Source organism: Meriones unguiculatus, chromosome 4, assembly GCF_030254825.1.
Source record: "Meriones unguiculatus strain TT.TT164.6M chromosome 4, Bangor_MerUng_6.1, whole genome shotgun sequence".
Lineage (NCBI taxonomy): Eukaryota > Metazoa > Chordata > Mammalia > Rodentia > Muridae > Meriones > Meriones unguiculatus.
This window is the reverse complement of record NC_083352.1, coordinates 85,032,682-85,058,385: the sequence shown is the minus strand read 5'-3', so window position 1 is coordinate 85,058,385 and position 25,704 is coordinate 85,032,682. Positions and strand designations below refer to the sequence as shown.

The 25,704-nt window shown below is 43.6% G+C and overlaps 2 long non-coding RNA genes across 2 annotated transcripts; one reads left to right on the top strand and one right to left on the bottom strand.

The window, feature by feature from the left end:
* Positions 1–418: 418 nt before the first annotated feature.
* On the bottom strand, positions 419–15,217 carry LOC132653678 (uncharacterized). Its single transcript, XR_009591464.1, has 2 exons — positions 14,105–15,217; positions 419–1,038 (listed from the first exon to the last, which is right to left on the bottom strand). It is a non-coding gene; the product is annotated as an uncharacterized LOC132653678 (long non-coding RNA).
* Positions 15,218–15,604: 387 nt separating this feature from the next.
* On the top strand, positions 15,605–19,343 carry LOC132653677 (uncharacterized). The gene is made up of 3 exons (XR_009591463.1): positions 15,605–15,905; positions 18,701–18,819; positions 19,018–19,343. It is a non-coding gene; the product is annotated as an uncharacterized LOC132653677 (long non-coding RNA).
* Positions 19,344–25,704: the final 6,361 nt, after the last annotated feature.

Sequence of the window (25,704 nt, the reverse complement as noted above, 5' to 3'; positions counted from 1 at the left end):
GTTGCCAATGTTACCGAAGGTACAACATGACCAACTGCTCCTCAAAGATATTCCTACTCAGCAGACCATGACTACCATCCAGAAACTAGGGACAATGGCAGACCTCTTTCTGGGAAGCCTAATGACTGGAGTCTTACAGCATTATAATGTTTATTTTTAAATTTTTATTTTTATGTGTGTTTGTGTATTGCATGTATGTAAGGTACACCACCCGCATTCAGTGCCTCGGAGGCCAAAGGAAGGCATCAGATATCTAGAACTGGAGTTGTAGATAGTTGTGAGTGTCCATGCCGGTGCTGGGAACTGAACCCTGATCCAACTGCAAGAAAAGCTGGTGCTCTTAACCACTGAGCCATCCCTCCAACCTCAATAGCTAGATTTCTTTTTACCATAGCTATCTGCTTGTTCGGGTCTGGAGCTTGTAGAGATGAACCTCACTGTGACTGACAAACACCTACTGTGTTTGTGGTTCTCTTGCAGCAGGTACAATTAGACCCCAAGGGGTTTCTTGGAAGCTGTTCAAAACATGGCAGGAGACTTTCTCTGAGGAGCTGCTTCGTCTACTATGGGACACTGTGCCTTTAGTTAAAAGAGTCAGCTAGCCTGTATGGCCAGGGGAGGAGTTGAGCCTGTGGACCACTAGGATTGGAGAAAAGGGAACATGAAAACCCCTGTTGGTGTTTTTATGGAACTTTTTGACCCCAGCAATAGGCAATAAGTCTCCTTGTGCCTGCTGCCTTGCCCCCTTGTTTCGACTAGTCTGTTAAAAACGGCAGAATTTCCTCTTTTTTTTTTTTTTGATAAGATGAAATAGTTGCATCGTGTATACAGATCTCATTGTCTCTCTCCGTTTGTCAGTCAGGTGGAATCTGTAGCCCTCTTTATGGCCTTTGTTCCCAGCAGTAAGCTTGTTTCTCTGAAATGCGGCCCTCTTGCATCACGGAGAGCGGTGGAGGCTGAGGTCTCCACACTTCCCCGAGCCAGTGAACACTCCAGGCATTTCCATGCTTGTGGACGGAGGGAGAGATCCAAGCGCTCCTGTAGAAGGGCACATAGACACCTTAGGCCAATGGGAAGGGGTGGGGAGACACTACCCAGGTGGGACATACCCTCAAGCCAAATGAAAACCCAAGCCTGTTATCGTCTATTGTCTCCTCAGCTCTGGGGTCCCTTAGCCACCTGAGAACACTGTAATATTTGCCAGCAAACATTTTTTACTTGGCTATTTTCCTTTTCATTCTTTAACTGACAGGGGAAAAAATATCCGCTAGCTGGCATCAAAATTAAAAAGAAAACAATGCACTCTATTTGAAACCGAGTTCTTTTCAAGTATTTAGTCTGGAAATGCGCTGAGGGGAAAAACCAATAAGAACAAGCCATTCAGATTCTGTGTACAAGCGAGCATTCCTCCTCAGGTATCTGACTTCATGCCTTCTCCCTAGGTTCAACTATGCTTCTAAAAATGGGAGAATTCCCCTTTCTGTTAAGGTGGAATAGTTGTGTTGTGTGTATAGATCATATCGTCTCTCTCCATTTGTCAGTAAGGTGGAATCTGTAACTTCATTATGACAAACTCAGAAGGGTAGAATGGTAGCCACCAGGGACTAGAAAAGTGAATCATGATCAATGAAAACAATGTTTGGAAGAAACGATAGATATTTCAGGAGAAGGATTTAACTTATTCTTAATGAAACTTAATTATTTGATGTGATCATTCTATATTGTGCACATTAACACCAGTTCTTAACCCCTAAATGTAATTATGCTTCTCAGTGTTTAATAACATTTTTTTAAAAGGGCAGTTTTTTTTTTTTTTTAATTTAATTTAAAGAATTGACTTACAGGGATAGAGAGATTGCTGACGAGTTACAGGCACTGCCTGCCTTTGCAGGGGTCCTGAGTTCAGTTCCCAGCTGAACTGGGAAGCCACGTGGTGGCTCACAAGCACCTATAACTCCATTCCACGGGTTTTGACTTTCTCTTCTGGCCTCTTTGGGTACTGCACATAATATACGCACATAATACACACACACACACACACACACACACACACACACGTAATAAATCTTAAAAGAACCAATTCTTTTTTATTAATTCATTTCATGAGCATGAGTCTGCACCTAAATCCAGCTTTTAGAGAAGCAGTTTGGAGGCAGTTTATCACGTGACTCTGTTCACATCTCTAGTCTATGGATCCAAAACTATGCCTGCTTCTGAAACAGCTCCCTTCCTCCTGGCCCCCCAAAGAGTCCAGATCACAGTTACCTTATTCCATTACATCCTAGTGTGAGATCAGAGGTTAAACTATCCAAGTTCATGAGGGTCCAGTGGATGTCTTCAGCAGGAGAGAATATCCACAGGTTCCACTTACATCTTCACAAATTACCACTCACCTCACTAGTGTCTCCAATTATTTTGAATTCTAATCCTCACTGTTATCTGCTATAACTGTTTATCAAACACTTTTCTCTATGCATTTTCACAGTAGTGTAGAACCCATCTTGTTTCTTCCACAGGAAAGCAGCAGGAATAGTATCCTTTGATATTTTTGACATGTTTCTTCTTATATCAGACCGTAATGTGCTATCCTTTTGTGGTTTGAATGAGAAAGTGTCTCCAGTAGACATAGTTGAACAGAGGTTCTCCAGCACGTGGTTCTGTTTGGGGGAAGGTTATGGAACCTTTAGGGGGTCAAGCCTTGCTGCAGGAAGTATGTCACTGGGGGTGGGCTTGGAGAGTTTGTAGCCTTGCTTTACTTCCTGTTCATTTTTTTACCTTCTGCCTGTGGTTGAAGTTGTGAGTTCTTAGCTCCTCGGTCTGGGTGCCATGTCTCCCAGCCATGATGGATTCATATCCTTCTGGAACTGTAAGCCAAAACAAATTCTTTCTTCCAGAAGTTGCTTTTGGCCATTTTTCCTTTCTTTACAGCAACAGAAAAGCAAATGATACGGGTGTGGAGGAGAATAATACTGGGTCAGTCAACACACAAGCTACTTAACTGTTCACAAGACGTCCCTGTGAACAGCCACAGAATGTGAGCCCTAGAGCAACTCTGTTGGGAGGTATGGTAGGCTGAGAGCGGATCCCCAATGCATCCTAATTTCAGAAATGTGTAAGGGTGCCTTTCTTTAGAAATAGGCCCTGGAGCGTTTTCATGTGAGAGTACATCCGAGGTGAACCCTCAATCCAATAAGCAGGCTCCTATGAAAGGAGAAGGTTGCGAAAAGAGGGCAGGCCCAGAAAGACACGGGTAGAGACTGGAGCAGTACAGCTATGGAGGATTTTGACAGCTGTCAGAATCAGGCAAGGTAAAGAAAAATCCTCCTTAGAGACCTTCATGAAAGCTTGACCCTGTCAACAGCCCGACTTCGCACTTCTGGCCATTGGATCTTATGAGAGAATAAATTCATTTTGCGTAAGCCACCATGTTTCTGACAGTTTGATTGACAGTCACTCGGATCTAGAACACCCTACAAAGGCTAGTGTTCCCAGCCTATGGTACGGTTGGAAGCTGTGCACCCTTGAGCAGCTGTGGAGGCTTCTAGGTCATTTTAAGCATGCTCTTGAAGGGGATTCTGGGACCCTGATATCTATCATTTTATTTGTTTTCCATCCACGGAGAGATGAAGGACTCTGAACCATGCTTTCCCTGGTCAGTGTATTAGCTTGTCACAGTATATAGGTCCACCGGTGGCCTGAAACTTCCAAGACTAAGGGCCACAATAATCTCATCTTCTAAAGTTCATTATTTTAGTTATGTTATTGCAGTAACAGGCAGATAATTCACAGTCACAGGACAATGTACAGTCCAAGGTGCTGTCTTTAAGTGAGGGAGGGTGGAAGGGAGAGAAACAGAGCGAGCGAGAGAGAAAGACAGAGACAGAGAGAGACACAGTGAGAGACAGAGATCGACAGACACAAAGAGAGGATAGTAGAAAAAGAAGAGGCAGTCAGTATAGCATAAGAGGCTGAGTACTGTCATGGATATATCACACACACACAGGAACACACAGGTAAATTGATCATCATAAATAACATTGTTCTATAAAGAAAAAAAAAAACAGAATCCTTCCATTTCAAGATAAAAGTCAATAAATATTTCTTCTGTTTCTGTGAAGGGTCAATGGGTTGGAGAGGACTATAGGGGGAGGGAGAGATGAGTAGAGGTCATGTCTGTCTCCCATGGCTGCATATAGCTCTAGACATCATGGCTATTCAAGACACTCGCCCTGTTGCCGACCTTCTCAGTTCTCAGCACCTCATCTGGTGTGTACGTGATTGCAGCCTCCTGACTTCCAAACACTGGGTGTGACCACGACAGCTGCAATGTGCAGGCCTGCGGGGACAGGCTCATGGGCTTCGAACTCATCCTTTGAATAAGAGAGACAGTTCTAGACAGTCAGACAGGCAGAGAGGGGACAGAGAGGGTGGAGTCACTGCCTCGCCACTCAAGAGCAAAGCTCCAGCCAGTCAGGTTGTTCTCAGGATGCTTCCTTCTGAAGTTTGTCTTCTCAGCTTGCAGGTGACTGCCTTTCCCTGTGTCTTCAAATGTGCCCAATGCCTGTGTATGTGAACACGTATGTGTATAACATGTGTATGTGTGCATGGCATGTGTGTGTGTGGTGATATACATGTGGGATGCATGTGTGCATGTGTGTAGTGTGTATATGCATGTGTGTACATGTATGTGAGTATATGTAATTGTATGTGTGCACAGCTTGTATGTGTGTGTATATATGTGTTGAAGTGGAAGTTTCTGGGTTTATTTTTTGAAGACTCGGGTGTGTCATGTGCTATTTTGCTGGACACTGTCTCGTGAGAGGGCATGTGATGGTTTTCCGTGAGCTGTCTCATGCTAGGGGCGTGACTTTGGCCAGCTGAGAACATCTCTGGGTAGTCTTTGAGGAGAGGAGATGTGTAGAAGCAATGGACAGTGAGAGGACGTTTTTTAAATCGACATTGCTGCACTGGTCTTTGTTCTTCAACACTGCACTTCTCAGAGAGAAAAGGTCCAGAGAACTTCTTGGAGCAATCCAACCGAGTCTTGCAGCTTTTGCTGACTTGTTCTGATCTGCTGAATCCTGCTAAGCTGTGTTGCTGTTTGGTGTTGGCATTTGGACTGGACTGCTGGCATCCAGACGACAAAGAGTGGACTCACGCCAAGGAGCTACTTCTAAAAAGGGCTACAACCCCCCTTTCCTGATAACCTTTCTCCCCTGCCTCTGGTCAGTGAGTTGGAAGGGAGGTAGAAGCATTTAAGGGCCCTGAAGAGAATGATACTCCAACCAAGGACAATGCATGGAGAGGACCTAGAACCCTGGCTCAGATGTAGCCCATAGTCTCAGTCCCCAAGTGGGGTCCCTAGTAAGGGAAGCAGGGACTTTCTCTGGCATGAACTTAGTGACTGGCTCTTGATCACCTTCCCCTGGGGGAGGGGTGCAGCCTTGCTAGGCCACAGAGGAAGACAATGCAACCAGTCCTGATGAGACCTGATAGGCTAGGGTCAGATAAAAGAGAAGGAGAACCTCCCCTCTCAGTGGAATAGGGGAGGGGCATTGGGGGAGAGGAGGGAGGGAGGGTTGGACTAGGAGGAGATGAGGGACGGGGCTGCAGCCAGGACACAAATTGAATAAATTGTAATAAATGATAATAATAAAAAAGGAAAAAAAAGAAAAAAACCCTAAATAAAGTAGGTTTTTAAAAAAAATCTAAGCCTACAATCTATGTGTAGTATATGTCATATATACTACACATAAGTGTATGTATGTATATAGTCATGTATACGTATAACTGTGACAAGGGGAATGGGCGTGTGCATGCATACATGTACATGGTATCTGTGTTCATGTACATGGAGGTTGCATTTATGGGAGATCCATGCATAGGTGTACATGTGTTTATAAGCAGGGATGTATACAAGTGTTTTTAAGCAGCTATGTGTACATGTGTATGTTATATAGTTGTATGTGGTGTGTGAGTGTTTGGCATGTATATATGCTTGTTTGTGTCTGTATGAGTACCCTGTATGTATAAATGATGTGTGTATATGTACGTGTGTGTGGTATGTCTATGTTTCTGTGTGGTACAGGTATACACTTTCATGTGCATTCATATGTGTGTGTGTGCAGTGTGCACTTTCTGTGTGTTATGTTTATATATGTATGTGTATGATGTGTGAATGTGTGTACATGTACGGTAGTGTGCGTGTCTTCTGTGTATGGTATGTGCATCTTTATTTATTTAAACATGCATCTTTGTTTGCGTATATGCATGTGTGTACGATATGTGTGCATGTCTTATGTGTCTGTGTGTACAATGTGTGCAGGCATGTGCATGTGTGGTGTACGGCATATGGTTGTGTGTTTATGGTAGGTATAAACAGTTTTATATGTATGCCTATGTAGTATGTGTATGACGTGTGTGTATATATGGTGTATGGATATATCTGCATGTAAGAATAGTGTGTGTGGGTGTATATGTATCGTGTGTGTGTTTAAGAATAGTGTGTGTGGGTGTATGCTTGTGTATAGTGTCTATGTGTATTGTGTGGGTATTCTGTATATGGTGTGTGTGCATATGACGTGTGTGTGTGTAGGCATATATATATATAGTGGGTGTGTGCCTATGTATGGTGTGTGTATTTGCATGCTGTGTGTATGACATGTATGTGTATGTATGGTGTGTGTGGGGCGTATGGTGTGTGTATGTATGATGTGTGTATATATGATGTGTGTATGTATGGTGTGTGTGGGTGTATGTGTATAGTGTGCATGCCCCACTCATTTGTAAGGACTATCAGGGTTGGGTTGGACCCTCCTGGTCTTATTTAACCTTAATTAGCTCCTAGTTCAGACCTATGCCAGGCTGTTTGAGGAGGACACACGTCAGCCCAGACCATGAGGCTGGCAACACTTCCTACATCTCAGCCACGCGGGAGGCTTGCCATGTTCCTGAAAGCGATGACTTTGCCCTGCTCTGCCCTTTTTATTCTCTCTATTAACTGGAAAATAACAATTTGCAATAACGAGTCACTCAGAGTCCAAGCTCACCAAATCCATCAACGCTGTTTTTATTTTTTGCAAAGGATTAAATATCACTTTCTTTCCATTTATAGCATAATGTGAGTGACAGCCGATCCATCAGTTCATCTGCTGATGTTTAACTACAGTGCTTTGCATTCATTATTCCCCACTTACATCATTCTTTGAAAAAGAGGGATAACTTAATCCTGCGTCCTGACAGCAGGGAAATTAAATGGTGGGCCATAAAGAGGGGAGTCACTCTGAAAAACAAGGCACCAACTGCAGAGCTATAAAATGCTGCCTGAGTGTGTCACCCCTAACTAAGACGCACAAGGGCATATTGTTCCTGGAGGATCCTTGGCTCACAAGAAGTGGAGAAACTTTCTGACTTCAGATACAACATGCCAAGTGATACAGCAATGCGGCAAAAAGCCAAGACTCCCCAGGAGGACAGAAGTTCTAGTCCTACATACGGAAGTCAGAGGCCTTAGCATCACAGCTCCAGCTGTATCTGACACTCATTGGTTTTATACATAGAACAGGGACATGGCTGAAGACACACGTGCATGGATGAATATGTTGTGTACATGCACAATACATACTTACACGTAGATAAACAAATAAAAATTAAGTGTAAGGTCCTACTGGGTTGCTTTTTCCAGCCTTAATATGAGGGATGTGCAGAGTTGTATAACTTGATATGCCATGTTTGGTTGATATCCCTGTGAGGTCTGCTATTTTCTGAAGGGAAACAGAGCAGGAGTGGAACTGGGAGAGAGAGGAGGTGATGGGAGAGATGGAGAGGAGAGGAGGAAGAGGATATCTCAGTGCGGATGTAATATATGAGAGAAAAATAAGTTAAAAAATAAGTGTAAGGGTGATTTTCCCAACATTGCACAGATAATAAAAAAAAAAAAAACCTGTAGAAGAATAAACCTGCTGTGATTTTTAAACGTATAATTTTGAAACATCTGTTTTATTATAAATACAATTTTTATTTTCAATTTCAGTGTTGGCATGAGCATGTGTATGATGTGGGGGGCACACAGGTCCACATGCGATAGCATGTGTTCGGATGGAAAAATACAATGCTGGGGACTGGTTCTCACCGTGTCTGAGACAGGGTCTCTTGTTAGCTGGTCCTAGAGCTGCTGGAGATTCTGTCTCTCCCTTCCTTCTCACGGCAGAAACGTTGACATTACAGACAGGTACCAGTAATTCCTGGCTTCGTGTGGATTCTAGGGACTGAATCCAAGGTCCTTCCTCTTGCACAGAAAGCACTAAAGTGCCTCCCAAGCGCTTTTATTACATCTTTATTTATTTTTGTTTACATCTTTGTCTGGCTCTCTCCCACTCTCCTCTCTCTTCAGTAATTTCCCCCAGTTTTCTTTTGGTGTCAGATAGCCTGAACGTCTTTGACCTTTTGGATGACATGCTGTACAGTCCAGCTCAGAAAACCTCACACACGGCCCCTTGCTAGAACTCTTGATGGCATTTCAAAATACAGACAGAACCCGCTGCTTATTGCTAGCCAGCACAGTGCATCCATCAGGCAGCTGTCATTTCTCCCTCACAGTACTGCAAAGATGAACTCTATTCTTTCCATTCTCTGAGGCTGAACAAGTGGTCCCCAGTGACACAGTCAAATTTGTTTTAAAATGATCTTCACCCTGAGACTCATATTCATAGAGAGCCAGCTGCCTTTCAGTGGTAGATGCAAATCGCCACATGTGAAGTTACGGTCTCTCAGAGGTATTTGCTCCCACTTATACCATCTGAAGGGTTTCTCTTTTTCCCTATTTCCTCCCACAAATCTGTCACACCATCCCCTAAATGCACCAAAGTTCAATCCTACTTTTTGCTGATTACCACTTCTGTGGAGAGCTGTCTAAAGTGGGTTACATGAGACAGCCCATCCCTCATCTGCTGTGATGATTTGTGTATCCTGGCTGGATCCTTTCTTTGTCCTCTTGTTGGTTCTCTCTTCCTGGGACTCACCAGGGGATACCAAATTTCATGTCATTGTGTTGGGAATCCAACAGAAGCAGAAACACAGCACCATGACTCCACCACTACAAAATTATCCATCATATGCTTATGCTACTTTAAAATTATGTGTGTGTGTGTGTATGTGTGTGTATGTGTTGCCTGAATTTATGTCTGTGCATCACTTGCATGTCTGATGCCCACAGAGGCCAGAAGAGGGGTTCAGATCCCTTGAAACCTGGAACTGGAGTTACAGATGGCTGTAAGCAGTCACATGGGTGCTGAGAATCAAACCCTGGTCCCCTGGAGGGGCCTCCAGTGCTATTAATCATTAACCCATCTCTCCAACCCCAATTCTTATTTATGTTAAAGTTTAAAGACAGGTGTTCCTATAGATGGTCTTTTCCTTTCACATCTCCAAACATCCATTTATGGAGATGGCAGTTGTTTGCCCTGTGCCAGTTTGGAGAAGATGAGCTTATATTTCCCAGAATTCCCTTCCCTGTGATATCCAGGCTAAGAGGATGCTGTGTGTGCTTAATAAAACAGACTGAAGGCACAGCCATCTCATCCCTGAAGTCCACTTGGCTGCTGCAGTGACCGACGGATGGCCTGTCCTCATTGTCAGTGGGTTTCACTGTCATTTCTTCAGACCACAGCCATCTGAACACTGGACACCCGAATGCAGACCTTCAAAAGTGGTACCCACAAAGGAGTGACATCCTCCACCTCCCCTGCCCTTCCCACTCTTGCAGCCTAATAGTTCCAGAGGCCTTGCTAGAACTTTCCCCTCGTCTTCTATGTTGTTATCTTCATTATTGAATTTCCTCGTCACAGTAACGCTGTTGCTCCTAGCGTGTTGATCTTAACCTGCATTATCCATAGCTGCTCTGCCAGCCCAACCCAACCAACATGATGACACTCCCTCTGTCTAATAAATGATTTCCTCCCCCAATTCGTTGTGTAAGGGAAGAGGGCACCCATTCATAGAACACCAGTGCTGCCACTACTCATCCTTCCTCCAGACCCAGCTGGCTCTGGTTGCAGGGAATTGAATGTTTCCAGACATTATCAGTGTTCCAGAGAACAAAGGGCCGCCTTCCTGTCTCCTTAGATCACTGCCTTATCCCCATTTATTAAAGTAATGTCAAATAAAAATTACCCCAGGAGCATCACAGCTCTTAACTCATGTAAGTCCCAGTAAAGCGGCTGGTGGTAGTTGAGGATTTCTTCCCAGTGACCCGAAAAGGTCGCCGCAGAACTTGGTGCTATCACGTCGATTTGCTCATAGCTCTAGCACAGCATACAGCTTTTACAGGGGGTTCTGAGCTGTTCTAGATTTTCTTTCTTTTTTTTTTTCTCGATGCAGTTTATTCAGGAACCTTAAACAATCTTCTGACCCTGGGGAAAGCCAGCCCACAGCTTAAAATAGCCTCTGGGTAGCCAACCCCAGCATGCCTCGTGAGCAATGCAGATAGGTCCACATACACGGAAGCAAGCCAGATCCTCAGCCTTAGCCAAATATGGAGTTGTTTGTGACAGAGAGCACTCACCATCAGGAAGGTGGAAGGCAGAAACCAGCTCCATCTTTAAGGCATAGCATTCCACAGCTCTCTACAGTTCCCCCTTTTTGTTTTAGATGCATCAGGCAAGAGTAGAGGTCTGATCTCTGATATTAGAAATAAATTGGGACTTTGTACCGATGTTCATTTAGGTGTCATCCACCCAAAGAGCATCAGACCCGTCCGATACCTTTTTCTCAGAGGCGAGACCTGGGGTATCAACCCGCATGCAATCAGACATGCTCTTCTCTGGGTCGAAAGCGGCTGACCCTGAGCGCAGTGCTTAGCCTCGCATCCTGAGCGTAACATTTTAGCTCCCATGCTTGGGCAGACTGTCCTGCTTCAATGGCTGTAAAGGCCTGAATGATCATGGCTGCATTACGCTGTTGTGAGACTCTAATCTTGCATATACACCACAGGCAAACCAAGGAGACCAACACCAGAAGGCCTGCTAACGCTCCCATGCCCGCCCATTCCTTCAGATGATTCATGGCTGCAGCAATCCATGATGTTTGTGGGAAATGCTCTATCCCTAACTCAGCAACAGACTTTAGTGAGATGCATTAGTCCACTGTGATTCAATTACACTGTGATTCAATTGCACTGAGTTTTTCTCAGGTAAGTTATAACAACAACAACAAACAACAGTTATATAAACATTTCCTTGCATGTCTCCCCTTAATTAAACAAGTCATGAAATTTTCAAGTAATTCTTTGAGAATTTCATACAGCATATTTTGATAATTGCCCCCAAATCCTCCACTTAACTCCATCTTTCTATCCCTTGGACTGACATCACCCCCCTTTTCATTTAAAAGTCACTTTATTTTTATTTATTACTTTTTGTTTTATGTGTATGGATGTCTTGCCTGCATGTGTGTCTGTATACCGTGTGTATGCTTGGTGCCCACAGAGGCCAGAGGAGGGCATTAGATCCCCTAAAACTGGAGTTACAGATGCCAGTGAGCTGCCATGTGGGTGCTGGGAATTGAACCCAGGTCACCTGCAAGAGCAGCCTGTGCTCTTAACCCCTAATTCATCCTGTCTTGCACACACGCACACATACACACACTTAAATTTAACATCCTATAAATTCCAATTTGTGCTGTTTGTATACTTCTGAGTAATTGTGCATGCCGGAACCACACCCTTATTGAAAACTGACTCTCCCTCCCGCAGAATTTATCAACCGTACATAGTTTTCTGGCTGGATTTAAGGCCTTCTACACAGGAAGAAACATGTGCTTGGTACTGTAAATCTGTCCAAGAATCCAAAACTGGGGTGATCACAGGCCCCAAGGATAAATTGGGTACTATTATTCTGCTAGGTGTGCATGGTATCAAACTAGTCTCTAAATTCATATCTCTATACTTGCAAATGCAACTCTCAGACTGAGGTCACAAAACGGGTCCCCAAATAGCACTGTTGGTGGAAAGCTTCAAGGTGGTGCTCAGGTCCCACCTGGGCTGGCCTTTGCTAAAAACCGAAAACTTAAACCGTTTCTCAGATGTCCCTAACAGATGGCTATATGTTCCGAACCACAAATGTGACTCCCCTCCCCTGCCCGGAAAGTCTGCACACTGACCACGCTAACCCCTAGCTGTTCCAGCTCTTGAGCTGCCTCCCCCTGTCATTTACTCATACAAAGCAGCAAGCAATTGTGCCCAGCTGCTGTTCTGCATTCTCTGAGGCAGCCTAGTGGTTGGTCTTGGATAAACTACTTTTCTCTCCATCGAGTGGCCTTGTTCAGCGGTTTCTTGCTGTGCCTGCTTACACAGACATCATCAGAGAAGTTTCTTTGTGCAGGGGACAGTGGTTAGCACAGAAATACTGGCCAAAGTGCAGAAAAGAAGTGTGTATGGAGTGTTTGGCCCTAAATAGGCTATCTGTAAAACACACACACAAACACACATCCCAAACACACATACTACATGCACACACCACACAAACACATACACGCCCTATACACACCACACAAATACACACACACACAACATATATACCACAAAACATCACACATACCACAAAACATAACATACACACGTACCACACAAACACACACACCACACATAACACAAACACACACCATACACACACATCACGCAAACACACACACTACAAACACACCACACACACACGCGTGCGCCATAAACACACATCACAGAGATTGGGGATGGTGCTCAGGGACCAGCACAGAAGAGGAGATGGAAAGTCTGTCAGAACCAAGAGTCAGGGTGACCAGAGTAAAACAGTATCTTCAGGACATGGTAGAAAGCTGCACTGATGAATTCAGCAGCTCTGGCTGCCTGCACAAGAACAGCTAACATTCTAGCATGGAGTGGAAAAGAATTCATAAGCACCCACTCTTAACTTAGCACATTCTTTTTTTTTTTTAATCAACCATTATTGAGTAGCAAAGGTATAGACCGGGACAGTGGGTCTAACACTGAAACCCCTGTTATGGAATTGGATATTAGATTCTAGAGGGCTTCTTTACCCCAGCCAGTTGCTAAAAAGTCAAGACAAACACCCTTTAGATTTATAAAAGATTCAAGGCACCATAACAGGGCAAATAACAGCCCCCTAGGCTATTTTGCTCTTTCCCAGCTCATACTCCATGTTACTTGCCATAGTTGTTCCTACCTGGATTGTTTCTGTCCCATCAGGCCAACCCCTGTGGCCACATGTTCCTGGTCTTTATTGCCATGGCAACTTTTTTCTCTCCAGCTTCTTCTCCTACTGCTACATCTTCCTCTCTCTCTCCCCGTGGTCCTCTTCTGACCCCAAGCTTGGAAAGCTAAGCTCCACCCAGCTTAAGCTCTCTTCTGCCCAGCTACAGGCTGTCAGCTCCTTTATTTAACCAGTCAAAGAATATTGGCAAGAAAGTTCACACATCACTTGTGTATGTGAGAATGTGCTCATCTGGATAGCAACCAGATCTTGGGGGTCAGTATAGCCATGTGGATAGTCTGAGACTTAGAGAAGTGGGGTGACATGGCTATTCACATGCACATTGGTTTCCTTTTGTTGCTTTTTCAGATTACTGCAAGCTCAGTGGCTTAAAACAAATTCCTGAGAGTGGTGGCTTACTGGGCTAAGTCCCATAAGTCACCAGGGTTAGCTCTTTCTGGCAACTTTCTGGCCTTTTCCAGGACCTTCAAGGTTACTTTTATTCCTTGGCTCATTGTCACTTCCATCTTGGAATTCATTTGTGGCAGGTCTCTGTACTCACATCTAGCTAAACCCTCCCTCTTTCATTCATATGAACTCTAGTGAAGACATGTTTTATTCCCAGTCTGATCAAAAGTTAGGATCATGTGGTTATATAGCAACTGTTCCGGACCTTCAAAAGGAAGAGACGGTTTGTGTTATTGTTGTTGAGTGATACTTTCCACGGAGCCATGAACAAATATCTACTCACCTTATGTAGAGAACAATGACTGACCAAAACATGGATACCACTCAAATGCACCTTAGTGAACCAATGAGTTTATCAAGATTATTTACAAGAATATGGGTGAGGGGTTACTTACAGGAGCAGATGAGTCCAAGACAGCTGCATCACCATACTGCTACCATAGCTGACCCCACCATAATCCCACTGTAGTTGAGAGGTCACAAAAGCCAGGAATATGAAGCATACCACACAGCCTGCAGGCAGCTTGACAAGCTGACAGGTGTCCTTTCTAGATGGCTCAGTTGCTCTGAGGCCCTTCCAGAGCCTCTCATCAGTCTTGTCTCTCATCATGATCTTTATTTCTTCCAGGTGACTTATCTTGTCTGAGATTATCTCTCTTCAATCTTTACTGCTTATATGTTTGGGGGAGGGGAAGAGATGATGAATCTGGTCAGTTTCAGGAACGTCCTGATGTCTTTGAGTTGTTTATTTCCTAAGCTTAAGAAACTTCCCTTCAGGATGGAATGTGTGTATCTTGGAGAAACCTGCTCCTCCACAACAATTGTTTAAGAAAACAAAACCAGTCTGGATGGATTTTTATGTCTTATTCTTCATATCAAGTCCACACTAGACAAAGTGAAGAAATGGGACATTTGCATTGGGGTTCATTTCCAGAAACAAAACCACACCACTGTCCGGTCTTGTGGGAGCCACCGTGTGTGAGTTACTGTTTTGGTCTAGGCTGAGGAAAGAGATGAAGGTCAGCCAAGTGGGTTTTCTTCCCTGCAGGGTTCTAATTCCCAAAGTTACAAATTCACCCAGGGAATTCTGAAAGATAAGGGTCAGAATCCCATCCACAAAGAGGTGTGCAGCCAACTCCAGGGACAAAGAGCATATATCACTGGATGGTGGGAGGGTATCTATCAGAGGGTATCAGGGGCAGTGATGGAATAGGGATTGGGGGTGAGTGAGAGGACACCAGATTTTTCCTATCAGATTCTGCACAGAAAGGAAGGGGACCAGTCTGTTAAGTGTCATGCACAAATTCCAAGTGCGCATATACCAAGACACCAGACAGGACAGGATGCTCATGGATTGATAAATAACTACAACAGTATCCATAACAAAATAAACAAAACCTCCCTCTTCTTGGCCCATATTTCCCAAAGGCACGACTGTTAACTTCTAATACAGAATATGCACCAGTGTTTACTTTTTCCAGGCCCATTTCCCCAGTTAAAACTGAAGTTAAACCTTTCCATATGAAGCAACTTGGCTCTTTTCTTCTCTAGCAGCCTGTGTCCTAGCTGCATGCCCCTAGCAACATGTAGCCTAAAGCTGGGTCTGTAGTGCACACCTCAGACTCCAAGGGACTCTGGAGAGTGGAAGGGCGGATGATGTAGGAGAATCTCTAGGCTGTCTGTCGCTGCAGTTCTTCACTGGGAGGCAGAGATATCCTCCTGCTTCGCCTGGAAGGATGCTCAGTCTGGTCATGGTTTATGCACAGCAAGTTATCCTGTTAGGGGTGGGATTTGCTCTGAAAGCTGGGACTCCGGAGCTGGTTGATGAAACCACAAGAAACAGTGAATCCCGGGGGATGGGGCAGGGGTCGGGGTGGGGTTGATTGGAATGGACGGAGCCTGTGAGGGAAGGTTCAGAGAAGGCTTGGAAAAGTTATCTAGGAGCCAAGGCTGCAAGTGAGAGGGGGCGGGGCTGGGCGCAGTGAGAGGTCCTGGCGGGAAGTAAGCCCGGGCAGGGAGGAGCCCAGGGTCCTAAGGGTCACCTTCTGCAAAAAGAAAATATCGAGATGGTGGCCTCATGTTTGGGAATTTGTCAGGCTCTGCAGATATGTCCTAGGTGCAAACTGGAGATCGGTGGGGAACGCGGCAGGGAAGCTGGTCGCATCTCTTCTCCTCAGTGGACTGCTTCATTCAGCGGTGAGTCGCGGGGCAGCATGGCTGGTTCAGCATCTGGTGGGGTACCGCTAAGGAAAAGCCTCCCTTATCCATGGTGGCTTCCTAACCCAAAGTCCGTTGCTCTGTGACTCTGGGAAAGGGATGGGTCCTAGGCTTATCTTCGCAGCACCGGCATCCTGGTCCCTCCCGTCACGGTCCACCTGTGTAGATGAAGAAGGAACTGAGTTTCCCAGAGCCTTGTGCATGTCACTCCATCCCACCTCCGTCCCCAGAGAGCGGTGGGAACTTACTGTCTGGCTAGGAGCACGGTGCTGCCACTGCGCTTTCTTTAGACCGGTGGTTAATGCCCTTCTCATCTTTATGAGGTGCACAGGCGTTCTACCGCCCCAGGACTGGAGTCCCGGAGCTGAGCAGATGACTTGGGGAACTCTTCCTACCTAGCACGTAACTTTTGCCAGGCTCAGGACAAAGGATCACTTTTGCTGCCCTCGTTCTGTGTCGATTCCTGAAGACTTGAAAAGTTTAGTTGCTGTGGCTTTGCAAAGTCATTAGGCAAGCGTGAGGATCCTACTTCACGTTGGAGGTTTTCAGACCACCCGGCTAGACAGTTTTTCATAAATTAGTGATGCCTCGTTCCTCTGTAGAGTTTTAGGTTTGGAGCGTCTGAACATTTTCTTTTTCTCTTTCACTTCGTTCATCCCTTCCTTCCTCCTTTATAAAGAAGGATATCTCTGAGCTCGTGCAGGATAAAGCCATTTGTACAAATAGAATACTGAATCCACTGAGCATGCAAGGCTGAAGTCGGAGAAGAGAGACCCAACTGCAGTTCAGGAGTCCCATTCAGGCAGAGAGACAAGCTGTAAGAGGGTGGGGATGGGGTAGGGCTTGAGCCCACTGGAACAAGCCTGGCATGCTGGAGCACAGTGGGAGAGATGGCAGAAGGAGGTGGGCTGGGGCAGACACTGGCAGAGCAGTGACACTGGAGCTGGTGCCCACAGTGTCCCTTCTCTCCTGCCTGCCTCAGGCACAGACGCTTTGAATTCTAGCCTCCTAGCTTTTAAAAATCTTCACCCTCCTCCTCCCCCTCTCCCCCCTCCCCCTCTCCCCCCTCCTCCCCCTCTTCCCCCATCCTCCCCCCTCCTCCCCCTCTTCCCCATCCTCCCCCCTCCTCCCCCTCTTCCCCCATCCTCCCCCCTCCTCCCCCTCTTCCCCATCCTCCCCCCTCCTCCCCCTCTTCCCCCATCCTCCCCCCTCCTCCCCCTCTTCCCCCCATCCTCCCCCCTCCTCCCCTTTCTCATCTTCTTTTTCAGTATGGTGGTGTTCCTAGATGTCCACATTTTCTTGGTGTGTTCTTAGTGTGGGGAGGCACAGACTTTATTATTTCCTAATGGCTAGAGGGTGGGTGTAATGGCTGGAACTATGGGATCTTAGACCATTGGGTGGTTTAGGAACAGAACTTATTTTAATTCTTAATTATAATAAGTGAATTAATTTTATGTGTATGAGTGTTCTGCCTGTGTGTGTGTGCCTGTGCATCTCATGCATGTCTGGTGCCAGCAGAGGACAGAAGAAAGCAACTAGAGTTGGAACTAGAGTTACAGATGATTGTGAGCTGTCATGTGGGTGCCAGGAGTTGAACTTGGGTCCTCTGCAAGAACAACCAGTGCTTTCAACTGCTGGACCATCTCTCCAGTCCTAGGTCCCTCTTTTAAGGGTTTAGCTACATCAAGAGACCAGGCTCCAGAGTGAAGGGAGAACAATTGATTGAAGACTCCAACTGATGTCTAGGAAGAGCTGTAGGGGGTGCATGGTTCTTTTTGGAGCAGATGGGTTCATTTTGTACCTTTCTTTTATTAAATCATGGGTAAACTAAGAAAAAAATAACTATATAGAGATTAAATTTATGTGGGAATGTAGTCGTCCCTCCCACAAAGCTATCATCACAGAAAAATATAGAGCATTCCATTATTCATCAAAGTTCCCTCACACGTGACACAGCCTCATCTCCACAGAAAAATTTGATTTCATGGAAGCATTTGATTTGGTTTCTGGCCATATCAATTATATATATTTTTTATATTATATATATAATTATATATATAATTTCTAGAACCAGTCAACAGCTGTATCTAGCTTCTTTACTGTGCAAATGGTATTGAGTGAGAGACTAGATATTTTTCTTATGCAAAAACTAGAGTTAAATATGTGTGTGTGAGAGGGGGGAAGGTAAGTGTGATTCAGGCGACATGAAACAAGGAGGGACTATTTGGTTTTGAGGAGGAAAGGGGTAATGAGGGATGGGTGAATAAGTAAAGTACAATGAAACAGCTGGATGCAATGGCATATGCCTGTAATCTCAACCCTCAGGGAGGCAGAGGCAGACAGATCTCTGTGAGTTCAAGGCCAGCCTGCTGTACTAAGGGAGTCCAGGAGAGCCAAAGCTATACTATAAACCCTGTCTCGGAATATATGTATATGAATGGGCATGCTGTAACAAAATGTTATATATATATATATATATATATATATATATATATATATATACACACATATATATATACATATATACATATATATGTATATGAATGGGCATACTGTAATAAAATGTTGCACTTTGTATACTGACTTTTAAATTGCAGAAAAAATAGTAAACTAAACGTAATTAAATATCTGTTAAAAGATGATTTCAGGCTCATCCATGCACCTCAGTCACTTTTCCTGCTGCTGTGATAAAACTCTCTGGTAAAGGAATGATGAAGCTATTTTCATTTTAAAAGACTTATTTTTATTATGTCCATGTGTATACATGAGCGCAGGTTCCTGTGGACCCCTGGTGCCTTCAGAGGTCAGAAGAGGGCGTTGGACAGAGGCATCAGAGCTTCTGGAGCTGGAGCTGTGAGCCACCCATGTAGGCTTCTGGTCCTCAGAGAGAGCGGTAAGGGTGCTCAACCTTTCCATCTCTCTAGCCTGAGGGGTTTTATTTTGGCTCACTGTTTGACAGCACAACCCATCATGACCTGGAGGCCAAGGAAGAAGGAACATGAAGCCACTAATGACAACACATCCACAGTCAGGAGGCAGAGGGGGAGGGATGCCGACGCTCAGCTCACTTTCTCCCTTCTGTTTGGTTTAGGACTTCACCCTAGTAGATGGTGACACGCTGCATCAGGGATGGCGTTCCTGTCTCAGCTAGCCTCATCTAGGAAATCCTTCACAGACTTGCCAGAGCTTTGTCTCCTACACCATTCTACATCCTGTCAAGTTGACAGTATTAACCACCAGGCCAGATCACGGTGTGAATTGGGAATTCGTTCCCCTTTTCACAGCTGATTACTACTTTATTGTTCGGAAATATTTATTTATCCTTCACGACTTCATAAACATTTGGATTCTTTCCAGCTTTGTGTAACGTGAATAAAATTGCTACAGCTCTTCCTGTTTAAGTTTTTGTGTCACCTGTGCTTACATCTTTCTGGTAAATTTCAGTATAGCTGTTGAGTCAAGGGATTAAGCTGGCAAAGGTTCAGAATCAGTTGGCAGAAAATTTTCCTAGTGCAAAGCCTGGGCCTTCGTGTCCCAGTCTGACATAAACTACTTCTAGTGGATTGGAAGGTAGACCAGAAATTCAAGGTCTCACTTCAAACAGAGAGTTTGGCGACAGCTTGGGCTTTATGGTATCCTGCCTTTAAAAAGAAAAATAAGGTAAACGAAAGAGATAAGAGTTGGGCATGGGCCATGGCTGCCCACAGAAAGCAAACAGTGACAGAAAGAAGAAAAACCTCATTTCAACACACTGCTTATAACTATTTGGGCAGAAAACACTGTAAACCCGTTTGTAACTTGGCAACTTTTCTCAGGGTTAATTATGGGTCAGATGGAGTCTTTCATTGTTGATATGACATTTCAAACCGAATAAGGCTCAGTGATGTTTGGATTTTATATTGCTCTTTTGTAAAATGCTTGATGACCTAAGCAGTTTCCGGGGAAGCCATTCATAATTCTGCCTTTCCTCTGCTTTGGTGATTGAGTGCCAAGGGATCATCATCAGTGTATAGAGATGTGCCTTGCTAAGACCTTGAGATCTGAGAGCTGTCATAGGGATCATGCAGCTATCTAATTTTCCATAAGGGGTCCATGAGGACCCAAGCCAGCCTTTAAATACAAAACCAAGAGGTTCCCCCTTATTACATGCTGTAGGCTGTTACCACATAAAATAGCATTCCTTCACACTAAAGTAGCATTCGAAGACCTAGAAATAGCCATTAAGATGACTTTAGCTTGGAAACCTGAAAGCCTCCATTGTGAGAGAAAATCCTTTTGAGTTGACTTAAAGTTCAGTTTTCATTTCACATCAAGACAGAAATTCATCATGGTGGCACTGTGGAAAAATCAGGACTGTAGTCTATCCTCTGTGGGATTCCAACCCAAGTGAAAAAGAACTAATGCATTTTGAAGGAGATGATGTCTAGCAAGAAAAGAAAAAGAACCGCCCGAATGACAACTACAGTCCTGGTCTCAGGAACTAGTTTTAATAGAACATCCTTATATTCACCATGACTCAGCCATGGCTTCTTTTGTCATTTTGATTGTAATTGTGACCAGAAAAACATCTTTAAGACCGGGCATGCGAAACTGATAGAAACAAAAGGTCCATGTCAGAAATCCCAGCATCTTTTAGGTAGAAAGCTGGGGGGGGGGCATCTGGAATCCATGACAAAATGTCTGCAGGACATTTAGGGACTGTAGCTGTCTGTTTGTGCGCCTAAACCTGCTTCTTTTATGATGCAGAGTGTAACGTGTAAGAAAAGCCTGAAGACCGATATGTGTTCCCACCACAGTGCTTAAGAAAGAAAACATTGCTTGTGTTATGGCTGCTGGTGTTTTTACCTTCTTCATCACAGTTCCTTCCCACTTCTGTTAGATGAATCATGACACTATACTGTGTCTGTCATTCCTGTGTGTTTCTCTTTTTTAATTCAAGGGTTTTTGCTTGTTTTAAGAATTTTCTAGATGGATACTGCATTTACTCATGTTTGAATTTATATGTGTGTATTTATATGCATATTTAACTTATAAATAATATACAATACAATATTGTACCTATACCCCAACAAAATGTTTGAACATAGCCAAACAAGTATATTTTCATTTTAAACTGTTTCTTCATGGCTTCATAAATTTTCCATACATGGAAAAATCTCTGTGAAAATATCAACTTCTTCCTATTATTGATGCTACATATTAGTAACCACATGTACCTTATTTCATCGATTTTCCTGATAAGGTACATACCATGACCTTGTAGAAAGCGGGTCTTGCTGTGTAGTTTAGACTAGTTCTGAACCTGTGCTCTTCCTGCCTCAGCCTCCTAAGCACTTGGATTACAACTGCATCTTAGAACTTACTTAGAATTCATCTTTCTTGGGTAAATAATGTAAGATCAATTCTTAAACAAGGGAAAACAACGATGATGGTTAGGTTTTTGGTTGTTTTGATTTTTGTCAACTTGACAAAAGGAGTTGTCTAAGAGGAGAGAACCTCAATTTAAGAAAAATGCCTTCAGGCTGGACAGTGGTGGCTCATGCCTTTAATCCCAGCACTTGGCAGGCAGAGGCAGGTGGATCTCTGAGCTCAAGGCCAGCCTGGTCTACAGAGTGAAGTTCCAGGACATCCAGGGATACACAGAGAAACCCTGTCTCAAAAACCAACCAAACAAAACCACAACAATAACCAACCAACCAACAACAACACAAGAAAGACCTGTCTTCATCAGATTGGCTTGTTGCTATATGGATAAGATATTTTCATGAGGAATGATCTAGCTCACTATGGGCAGTGCCATCGTTGGGTAGTTGGTCTTGGGGACTATAAGAAGGCAGGCTGAGCAAGCCATGGGGCAAACTAGTAAGTAGCACTTCTTCATGGCATCTGCTTCAGTTCTTGTCTCCAGGTTCCTGCCCTAACTTCCTTTCATGTCACTTTGGCCATGGTTATTATCACAGTAGCAGAAAGCAAACTAGGAAAACATCTCTCCTAAACCAAGGGTTGTGTTTGAGAAAGTCCCCTTCTGCTTCCGGCTCCCCTTCCTTACATCAAATGCTCAGAGTTGGAACCACTGCTGTATCACTTTTTACTCCTGAGAATTTACAAATGTTGCTTCCAAATGGTTCATTGCCTTTTACATTTCATAAACCAGACCAGGAACCTTTGTTGGCTAGGTTCGTATGTCCTTCACTAGTGAGGGAAATAGGACCCCTTCTTTGCTCTGCTATTTAGTAGGTCTAATATCATGTACTCCCTCAAAGCCCATTTCTGGAATCTTCCTAGGCCTTGTGTATCTTGTTTTGAGATTCACAAGATATGTGGCACATTACACCACGGCTGCCCAGAGGAATTGCAGGCATCACATTTTTCCCATTCTCCTTGTGGTTAATTTATCACAGAAACTAATTTGATTGGGAATCAATGTTAGACATATCTTCATGGTTGTTGTTAATCACACCCCTTAGAAGTAGTTCTGTTTCCCAGGGCTGAAATAATTTCAGGCTGTCTGACAAATGCCAGGCACCATTGTGTGTCAATCCCCTTGGGGAGAAAATACGGCAATAGAGACTCTATCCCCTGTGGGATTCCAACCCAAGTAAAAATGATACCCTGAAGGCCTGGGGATATGTAGAGGTTTGAAATATCTGGCCCAGAGAATCTGAACAAGGTATCAGTCCTGGGATTCTGTGTAACTTGTTTACTTGCCAAACAAGCGTGATGAGTTTTATAAACCCTGGTACATTGCATCTTAATGGCTCCTGGCTCTAGACATGGGTCTTTTGCTGACCATTGAGCCCAACAGACTCCTCCAATGTCTTGGCTTTTCCATTGACTGCAGGTCTTAGTTAGGGTTACTATTGCTATGATAAACACCATGACCAAAAAGCAAGTTGGGGAGGAAAAGATTTATTTGGCTAACACTTCTGCATCTCTGTTCATCACCAAAGGAAGTCAGGACAGGAACTCAAACAGGGCAGGATCTTGGAGGCAGGAGCTGATGCAGAGCCCAGCATCAGCTTGGAGGAATGCTGCTTACAGGATTGTTTCCCATAGTTTGCTCAGTGTGCTTTCTTTTTTTTTTTTTTTTTGTAGAAAAAGGAATTTTATTATTTCAAAAGTCCATTTCCATGCAACTTCTGTTGAACACATTTATTTTCCATTGTATCAACAATATTTTCTTTTAAAAACATTATTGTAAATTATACTACTTTTTCATGTTTACAGTATTTATTAAATTACAAGTGTGCTTTCTTATAGAGCTCAGGATCACCAGCTTGGGGATAACACCACCCATAATGGTTTGGGCCCTCCTCATCAAGTGCTAATTAAGAAAATGCCCTATAGCTAGATCTTATAGAGGCATCTTCTCAATTGAGGTTCCGTCCTTTTAGATAACTCTAGTTTGTCTGTACAGTTAACATAAAACCAGCCAGAACAGTACATAAGTCATACATTTTAACAACTCCTTAAGTCCCTGTGATACCCACGTTTGGTGAGTCTAGCTACTGATTTACCTTATCCAGAGAGAGTTGGAATCTTTTAAAAATATTTTAATTTTTATTGTTTTTAATTGTGTGTATGTGTGCATATAAATATGTGTATACAAGGCCAGAGGTATCAGATCTCCTGGAGCTGGAGTTATAAGTAGTTGTGAATCATCTTATGTGGGTGCTGGGAGTCAAACTCAGATCTTCCTCTGGGAAGACAGGAAGTGCTCTTAACTGTGAGCTGTCTCTCCAACCCTGAGAACTGCCACCATACAGATCAGACAATGGTTATCACATTTTCCATAAGCCAGGCACAGGGTAGGTCCAGCTGGGACACACTTTATCTTACTTTGAAGTGTTGTGAAGCAGAGGGCATTCTCTCTGCCCACAATCCCACTGTAGGGTATCATTAACTCTTTCAACCTTGCAGAATGTATGAAGGGATGCTTCAAGAGAGAACATTCTAGTTACATCAAGACATACAAATGTTTTATGAATGGTTGAAAAATGACAAGTCTAAGGTAATGCTAGAGAAATCTTCATGGGGGAAAAATACACTTATAACAATATATCAGAATTTGATCCGAAAAGTGAAGGCATCTTCTCTGTCTTTGTTATGTATGAAATTTTCCATCAAGGATCAAAGAATGGTACTGGAACTGGAGGGAAGGTGGTTGGCATCTCTCAAAGACTCTGAATAACTACAAAACACATCTCATAGAGGAGGCTAGTGTCACTATTGTGTGATCTCTGGGGAGTGTGTGTAATATTCATTTTTAAAGAAATACTGACTATTGTGATTTCCTAGGAAGTAGACACATTCCAGGCCTCCCTCTAATAACATATGCATTGTGTGCCCAAAGCTCAGGACATACTCTGGTATTCAATGTCACTGTAATTTTTGTTTTCTGAAATAAAAAAGCTAAGGAACTTCCCAGGGCTCAGTGGTGAAGAGCATTTGCTGCTCTTGCAGAGGACTAGAGTTTGGTTCCCAGCAGCCATGTTGAGCAGCACCTGTAATTTCAGTTCTGTGGCATCTGACACCCCCTTCAGGCCCCTGTGGGCACTGCACTTATGTGCACACACACAATTTAATTAAAACCAACCAACCAACCAAACAAACAAAAGAGTTAAGTAACTTCTTCAGGAGCTCCTGGCTCCCAGTCACAGTTCTGAGACTGAAACACAGTTTTCTCCCTAACATTCCTCTGATTGGCATATAATGCTTCCCGACTCCGTGGCACCATCTGCTGGCGAATGCAGCTTTCCCAGAAAGATGGGAAAGCCTGTGTTTCACATCACTCTAGCAACAAAGGTAATTTGAAATTATTTGCATTTCTCTCCATCAGTGTTTTTAAATAGTTGTGTTTGTATGTATCATCTTCCACAATACATTATTTGAGTTTCTTTCTTTTCTTTCTTTCTTTTTTTCTGTTTCTTTTACTTTCACAGAGATAAAAATGTAATGTAATAGTCACAACACATATGGGTCCATCAATTTGCATTATTGACACTTTGCAATAACATAGTGAACTTACTAACAACAATAGCAACAAGCCCAACCTTGGTACCCAAGGGCACTGGCATATCTAGCTTTACACCTGTTCTTGTCACTATGGCTATAACCTTTTGTTTATAGCATTTACAATGTGAGCCCAGGGGACATTCTGGGCTCCAACTCAGCTGTGAAGTTGCCATGTGAATCTGAGAATTTTCTTTCTTTGAAATACTTGTCTGTGTCTGCATGTGCACACATTAAGCAGTCATTGTTATTATCAGTCATCCCTCCCCACCAGGAACCATTTATCACATTTTAACACTTTTTTTTTTTACTTTAGTCACTGACCCCATGCAATTTTTAAATAAAAAATTTGAGGCTTTCATACATGAGGACCAATTTAGATAATTTTCACCCCTCCCTACTTTCACTCTCCCCATTCACCCTCTGATATTATTGGCTTTTAATGATTTTTACATATACTTACACATATATACATATACAAACACTTATAAATATAAATATGCTTTTACACTTAAATAAAACCTGCTGGGTCTATTTAGTGTTTCTTGTTATGTGCGTGTGTTTAGGGATGACCACTTGGGATGGGATAATTTATCAGAAGTTCCATCCCTGAAGAAGACTAATCAACCCTTTCTTAGTAGCCATTGAGTGACTGTAGCTCTTCATCTAGAGGCGAAACCTTGTGAGATTTCCTCCTCTATGTTGCCATGCCAATTGGTATTATCATTATATAGGTTTTCATTAGGCAACCATATGTATATGTATA